Below are 8,596 nucleotides of genomic sequence, written 5' to 3' on the forward strand. Positions count from 1 at the left end.
GGATGCGGGCCTCGCGGGCCGGCGGCGTACGGGCGGCGGGCTTGCCACGTGTCACGCGCTGGTTGGCAGCGGGCGGCGGCGGCTTTCGTCCGGTGCCGGACGGACGTGTCCGGCGCACGGAGGGAGCGGTGGCTAGGGTTTGGACCCGGAATTTTGGACGGGGAGGGTGTTTATATAGGCATAGGGAGCTAGGAGACTCCAAATGGTGTGCGGTTTTCGCCCACACGATCGTGATCGAACGACCGAGAGCATGGAAGGAACTTAGAGGGGTTATTGGACTGTTTGGAGGGGGGTTTTGCTGCAACACACAAAAGGCCTTTGCGGTTACCCGTTGGAGCATCAAACGACCTCCAAATGGAACGAAACTTGGCAGGTGGTCTACCGGTGGTATACCAAGGCCACTTGACAAACCTCGGTCCATTCCGAGAACGTTTAACACCTGCTCACGAAAAGAAACAACAGGGGGTGCGCCGGTGCACGTGGGAGTGTCGGATTGCAAAACGGACAACGGGGAAAATGCTCGGATGCATGAGACGAACACGTATGCAAATGAGATGCACATGATGACATGATATGAGATGCATGACATGAACAAAATGCAAAACAAAAAAAAACAAAACCCGACCACGAAGGGAATATCATAACACATAGCCGAAAATGGCAAGAGTTGCAGTTACAAATATGGGAAGTTACATCCGGGGTGTTACATCCGCACTCTGCCTGTCGCCCATCGATCATCCTCGGCTCGACATTGAAGGTCTTGAGCCATAAGCCGAAGTGTGGGGTGATGCGGAGGAAGGCTTCACACACGACGATGAGCGACGAGATGTGAAGGATGGAATCCGGAGCCAGATCATGGAAATCGAGCCCGTAGTAGAACATAAGCCCTCTAACAAAGGGATCAAGACTAAAACTGAGCCCTCGGAGGAAGTGGGAAACAAATACGACACTCTCATTGGGTTCGGGAGTGGGGATGACCTGCCCTTGAGCAGGCAGCCTGTGCGAGATTTCGGCGGTCAGATACCTGGCTTCTCTTAGCTTCTTGATGTCCTCCTCTGTGACAGAGGAGGCCATCCACCGGCCTTGAAGGTTGGATCCAGACATGATTGAAGGTCCGAAGCGCTTAGCCTGTGCCTTGGGTGTTGGAGTTCGAGGTGGGGGAAGGGAAGGATCGAGCGCGAGAAGAAAGGGACAGGCCTTGGCCCCTTTATAAAGAGGGTGAATATCAAGCGTCCTCCGCGCGGCCGTCTGGAACTTTCCTAAAATCGAGGAGTCATACCAGCGGGCACGATTGGGTTACCCACACCCGTATTGATGAGAATCCCATGATAAGGGGAACACGATCTCTGCTTCGACAAGACGTGCCAATAAAACCGCCTCGCAGCATGTGAAGTGGCGGGCTGGAAAAAACGGTTCGTAATGACCGGACCACGGCAGGACGTCACGCTACGAAAAGTTGTCAGCAGATTAGATTTGTGGAAATATTATACTCTCTACGGTGGTATGTGGAATTTTTTTTTGCAGAGCCGGACACGATCCTCGTGTTCAAAATCTTCTATGGAGTATTCGGAGGAAGAACCCGCCTTGCAATGCCGAAGACAATCTGCGCGCCGGACTCATCGTCATTGAAGCCTGGTTCAGGGGCTACTGAGGGAGTCCTGGATTAGGGGGTCCTCGGACAGCCGGACTATATCGTTTGGCCGGACTGTTGGGCTATGAAGATACAAGATTGAAGACTTCGTCCCGTGTCCGGGTGGGACTCTCCTTTGCGTGGAAGGCAAGCTTGGCAATTCGGATATGTAGATCTCCTCCCTTGTAACCGACTCTGTGTAACCCTAGCCCCCTCCGATGTCTATATAAACAGGAGGGTTTAGTCCGTAGGACAACAACAATCATAATCATAGGCTAGCTTCTAGGGTTTAGCCTCTACGATCTCGTGGTAGATCAAATCTTGTAATACTCATAGCATCAAGATCAATCAAGCTGGAAGTAGGGTATTACCTCCATCGAGAGGGCCCGAACCTGGGTAAACAATGTGTCCCCCGCCTCCTATTACCATCCGCCTTAGACGCACAGTTCGGGACCCCCTACCCGAGATCCGCCGGTTTTGACACCGACACTAACCACCTGTTTGAAGGAATAAATAAGGCAACCACGGCTGATGTCAGAAAGGCACATATAGTTATTTCTGAAAGAATGATCAATTCCTGACCTTTCCTCTTCTTTTAAGCATATTTTGTGTAGTTCAACTAAAATAAAATGCCATCACCGCCTTGACAATTCAGTGACACTGTACAAAAGGAAATGACTTAACATTACATCATGATGTCAGGTATGTAGTCGACAGGCATTAGAGACAAACATACAGACCTCCTCCGATAACATAATGAACATTAATTTTAACAAAGGTGTGACTAGCTTTACCGGGATAATTTGAGTGAACTCTACACCCTCTATTCCTTAATATAAGACGATTTCGCAGTTCAATTTAAAGTACCCAAACATCCAGTATTTAGAAAAATAGGTAGTAGTTTTCTTGAGCACATATCTGGGAAAGCTTGCCACACTTTATATATGTCCATACGCTAATGCCACACCATTCGAATAGTACAAATATACACTAATCCAGTGGCTAGTGCAACAGTAGAGTAGTTATTTTATTACAGGGTACAATACAATGGTTTTACTGAAAAGATTTCCATAAGCTCTAGCACTGGAAAATTTCTATAAGAATTAACAATACAAAATATAAAGGTAACAAGTTTCGCCATTGGTATACTAGTTGTGCAAGAGCATTAAACCAAATACAAAAGTCTGAAGGTAACTAGCATTATTAACTAATGCAGTATTAAAAAATTGCAAACCATGTACCTTCAAGGTAAATATCATTTCAAACTCGAGTGGACATGAAAAATTGCTATCCCAATCATGATAATCGATCAAACATAAAAACTTGATCGAACCAATCAATACAATAGCCAAAGGAGGAGGTGCGCACTCTTGACCTTTCCTCTTGTCTTCATAATTTTTTGTGCAGTTTAACCAAAATAAAATGACATCAGCGCCTTGGCATTTAGGTGACACTGTACAAAAAAATTGACTTATCTCATGGAAGTAAGGTATGTAATCTATAAGCATTAACAGTGCAAAAATCTGAAGGTAGTAACAAGTTTCATCGTTGGTATACTGGTTGTGCAACAACATTAGAATGCCTTAGCTGAAAATTCTTTAATACATCCACAATCAACAGCTAACCCTGAAATAATCCAGAGACATTAAATGGCATTGCTTAAATTTATCGGTGGCATTAGACTGAGTGCGGCATTAGTTAAATGTGGCATCACTTTAGCAGTAGCATTGGTTAACTTTACTGCTGGCGTTATACTAACAACAAAAAAGTGGCAATAAGAGCATGTGAGACCCATTCGGACAGTGGGCGCACCAGTACGATGTACCTCCACGGACACATAGAGTGGTGAGGGAGGTATGGTTGCCCAGAGCAACAAATATCCAGGCAGCATATGTGGATTATGTCCCATTTTTGTTATCTTTAGCCACCTTTTTCCTATGTGAGGACAACAAACCGATCGACCTGGTCATTCTCTATTGCGTTGTTATGCCTTTCTACCCTTCTTCAACCAATAGACACGAGACTCGTTCCTTAGCTACTGATTTTTTCCCTTTTCAGGCCTCCTTTGGTTTGAAGGAATTTCATAGGAATTCGAGAGGATAGGATTCTTATAGGATTTTTTCCTTTAGAGGCCTTTGGTTCATAGGAATGGATTCCTATTCCTATATAGGATTGGTTCCTATCCTCCACATTTCATAGGAAAATAAAAATGAGCCTAGACTCAATGGAAAAATTCCTTTGTTGTTAATCAAATGACATCTCGTTTGCTATTCCTACTCATAGGATTTGAGATACATGCCATGTCATTTCCTACAAAATTCCTATTCCTATGATAATCTTATCCTATGAACCAAAAGAGGCCTACCCCTAGATGCGGGTTCGATGCCTACTCTCTTGGACAGTACAGTCTCCCTTCCTTTCCTTATTCAACCCAGACATGGATTAGTCTACATGAAGTAGGGTTTCATTTAATAGTGCAAATTAAGGTTTTCGTCTGCGTGACCAGCAGAGCAGGGGATAGGAAATTGGGAAGATGGTGGAGTGGAAAAAGATCCACATGCAGCGATGAGGCAGATGGGGCAATAGAACAAGGGTATGGTTCGAAAAGAGGTAGCATACCTGAGGGTCGGCGGGAAGTGGCTTCGCTCGTGGTCGTCGTCCTCCGCACGCACTACGATAGCGAGCTTGGGGACCGAGGCCATCCCGCGCGGGCGCTAGGTCTGAGAGGACGGCCTTGTCGTCAGTGCGTGACCTCGCTCGCCGACGACAAGTGCGTCAACGCTGCACGTCCTTTTCTTCCCCGGCGGATCTGTGACCACCGATGAGGAGGGAGAGAGAGGCCGTCTTTTTTAGATCTGGAGAGAGGGTGATAGTGTGAGAAGCAAGTGGGCAGCCCTTAGCAAGAAAGCTCTGAAGCTCCAGCCTATATATCTTTTTTATACTACTAGTACTAGAGGTGGAGTAGTGGTAGAGTAGTTTATATTTTCTCTGCAAACAGTAGCACGCCATTAAAAAAATAAAGGTCGATAACTAATGCGGCACCTCGGGCCAATGCGGCCAGATCGCATTTTGCATGAGAAATTACACACCATGTTTCGTTGACATGTGGTCCCGTTCCAACATGTCAGTGAGACGACGGCGAGTCCTTTTGTACAATTTCTGAAAGGACGTGTAGGCCGGGGCGCCTCTTCATGTACCGTGGCAAACTGGCAACCGTCCAACAACTCTTCGCCTTTCCCTCTCGATGGAACTGCTGTCGCACGCTCTTCCTCCCTCCTCAATTTGCCTTCACCCTTCCTTCTGCCATTGTTCGATCATCTTCTCCATGGAGGGAACAAGCCGGAAACGACCCCGTTATTCTTGCCCTGATCTGAAAGATGACGTGGTGGGGGAACTCATTGATCGGTGCGATGTCATCACCTCGGCTAGCATGGCAGGTTCGTTCAAGACCATTCTCGACTCAACTAATAACATCATTACAAGGAACCCAAGGGTCTAGGAGCGGTTTGATCTCCCTTATATTCTTCGCTATAAGCCTGTACGCATGGGCGCGGATGACGGAGGCCTCGCCTTGTGCAAGTTGATGCCGCTTGATAATGATACGTGTGATGTCAAGATGCCATCGCTTAAGGGTAAGGCCTGGGCTGGCGCAAATGGAGATTGGGTTGTTTATATTGGGTACAATTGCGACTGGGAACTTGTGAATGTGTACACTCGTCAGCGCATTCCACTTCCAAAAATCTAAGAGTGCCCTGAGGTTGAGCACACAGATGATCTATGTACGTTCAAATACGATCATGGTGACTGTCGTCTACGGAAGATAGCAATTTGTCGAGTTCCCAACCGCTCTTGGAATTACAAGAACTATCAAGTTGTTTCTATCTTCGACAAGCTTGTTGCCGTCCTTCGTGGTTCGACTGGATGGATATTGCTCAAAAATCAGTTTCTATACACGGATGTGTACTGTGATGCAATTCAATATGAGGGTCTTCTGTTTGCTGCCACCACTCGTGGCACTGTTTTTGCATGGGATCCTCGTAGTTTCGGTACGTTTGTCTTCCACCGTCATTATAATTGTTTCATCCACACATGCGAGTTAGCAAGTTTCCCTTCTCTACTAATTAACCTTCTTCTTGTGTTTCCAAGGTCTTGTGAACATTCCACCACATGTACTTGAAATTTTTATAACCAAGGGGGAGATGACGATGGTGATAATCACGAGCATGAGGACAAGCAGGGCCAATATGCTCACTGGCGGCTGACAACTAATTCCGATGCATCACCCTTCTTGTCTGTATACAGCCCAGTGCTGATGTTACTACTGAGGGAGCAGGTGTTGTCTCCCATGGTCGCACTCTCCGGACCTATTCCAACACGCGGTGCATGGTATTCGGGATGGATACTAGTGTGCTAGCGCCAACACCTTCTCCCTGGTACAGTATTGATGGTCTTGGAGAAAAATCGCTCTTCCTTGGACAAAACTATCCAATTATGGTGAAAGGCGATCCAACTGCTATTGACACAACGTTACTACCATTTATGAGAAGCAACTGTATCTATACGTCGGACATTGCGGTGGTTCCCTACCTTGGTCGTGATATAGTAGGCTGCTTCATCCTGGATGATCAGTCCTGCATTGGTCTCGAGATTGACAGTAGCTGGCTCTTCCCAGAGAATCGCTTGTGGTTCAAAGCAAGCGTTTCCAACGCCGAGGATTGGTTGAGTTGAAGTTCATTTCATTGCTTGTTATTTGTTGTGTGATGAAAACTTTAGTATTTATAATGTATCCTCGTTGTCGTTGTGGGTTGATGACCTGTTGTATGTAATAAAATGATATGCCTGTGATAAACTTACTAAATTTATGAATGGCTTTCGAGTCGCTTCTCTGAGTGGGTGCTGCGACGAGGCAAAAAAATATTTTCCAAATACATAATTGTACGTGCATTGCAATAGGTTATCGGATGAGGCCAATCAACAATAGTACACTATTTGTACTAGCTTCACATGATGCACTATCTCTACGTCTACGTACGTAATACAACAAGTTTTAAACTTGAGACCAGCCACCCATCCTCACAAAGAACACTTTTTAACCTAGCACAAACTCCAGGAAATTTGGCCATAGTGTGAGGTGGGCCATATGTTAATGTGTTCGCTGTACATAACCAGCACCTCGAATCCTCTATACTACTACTACTATAAGTAGTAGGAGTAGTAGGGTGGCATGGGCCAGAACAAGCATTCACGTCCAGGAGTATGACACACGCCACCAACACGACTTCCATCTGACACCATATTTCTTGGAGTCCGTGCTACAGCAATCTCTTCAACCTCGTGGTTTCTCTAACTCAGCCATCGCGCGGCGGGCGAGGTGGGGGTTTGCCGATAGTCGGTTTCCTCAACTGCGGTCCCACTTGTAAGTTCAACTCCAATGCACGACCCCAAACGGACCTCCGTTTTTCCCGGATTCTGTCCGTTTGGGTAGGGCAATGGGGTCATGTCCGGTCCATTTCTCGGATGCGGTGGCCGTGCGCCGAATGCGCGGACGCATCCCGGCCGCGTACATTTTTCTTTGCAAACACATATCTTTATTTCATCATTGATTTTTTGGTACATGGAAATACATCACCAAAATTTTGACTAGAAAAGCAAGACCAAAGAAAACAAGAACCACAAGAATACATTTTAGAAGATATCCAACTTCCATAACTGCTCCTATAAGTTGGATTAGTGCCTTCTCGATGCATTCATTGTTGATATGCGGAGGCTCGATCTTGCATGCTTCTTTCTTCTTCGAGTGTAAAGAAGTAGACATGTCTAGCCTCTATTCTATCAACAAGTGCACTAGTCTCGTCTCTAGCCTCTATGCTAGCTAAAAGTGCTAGAACATCTACTAAATTGCGCTCTATCAATATATCGTTGTACTCTTCTTCCCAATACCAAAACTTGCATCCATTCTACACAATAAAATTTTAAGTTAGACAACTAGTCTAATCCGAGAGCACAACCGAAGATTTGGTCGAGTTCTTCCTCCTTTTGCCGACACGTGGGACATCCACCATCCAGGTCGTGTCATGCAAGAAAGTAAAGTGGTAGTTGAAGCCACGTGATGTGCATCTTGGGTTAAACTGTAAATAGAATCTTACTACTCTTGAGTAACTCCAAAAGCGGCCACCGAAGATCTTTATTGGATTTGTTTTTCATTACCAGCATGTCGAGGTGAAAGATGTGCAGGTTCAGTGGGTCCTCTTGCGTTTTCACTGACATGTGGGACCGCATATGAGCAAACAGACGATGGGCTCCGCGCGTCTGCTGGCTGGCTAAGAAGAGAGATAGAGGAGGGCTAAGCACGGACTCCAGGAAATTTGTTCTCCGTAACCAGCTCCTCGATATAGTGGGGTGGCATGGGCCATAACTAGCATTCATGTCTAGCAGTACGGCACACGCCACCCACACGAGTCCCATCTGACACCAATTTTCTTGGAGTCTGTGCGGCAACCATCTCTTCTCCCTCCTGTTTTCTCAGCCATCGCGCGGTGGGCAGGGTGGGGGTTTGCCGATAGTCGGTTTGCTCAACTGCGGTCCCACTTAGAAGTGAAAATGCAACACAGCACGCATTCCCCCTTGAGCGGCGTGCCGGACCAACCGTGTGGGGGTGCGACATGAACACGGCAGGCTTTTTTCTTTTGAAATTGTAACTTGTAAAATTTGGTTCTGCTCCATGGCGCGACCGATAGATAGAAATAACGATTTTCCCTAGAGTAATGAGAAGTTTGGTTCTTGCGCGGTTCATGCATGGAGTACGTACGAAAATTATGAAGTTCATGCGAAAGGTAAGATAATTACTAGTAGTACCATATACTACTACATGGATTTGACGGAAAGATAAAGATACATACGGATCCATCAACGACATCCTCACGCGCTAGTGCACCGGGTCACCAACCGACGTGTGAGGAGCAGCGG

The sequence above is a fragment of the Triticum aestivum genome, chromosome 1D (assembly GCF_018294505.1).
Source record: "Triticum aestivum cultivar Chinese Spring chromosome 1D, IWGSC CS RefSeq v2.1, whole genome shotgun sequence".
Lineage (NCBI taxonomy): Eukaryota > Viridiplantae > Streptophyta > Magnoliopsida > Poales > Poaceae > Triticum > Triticum aestivum.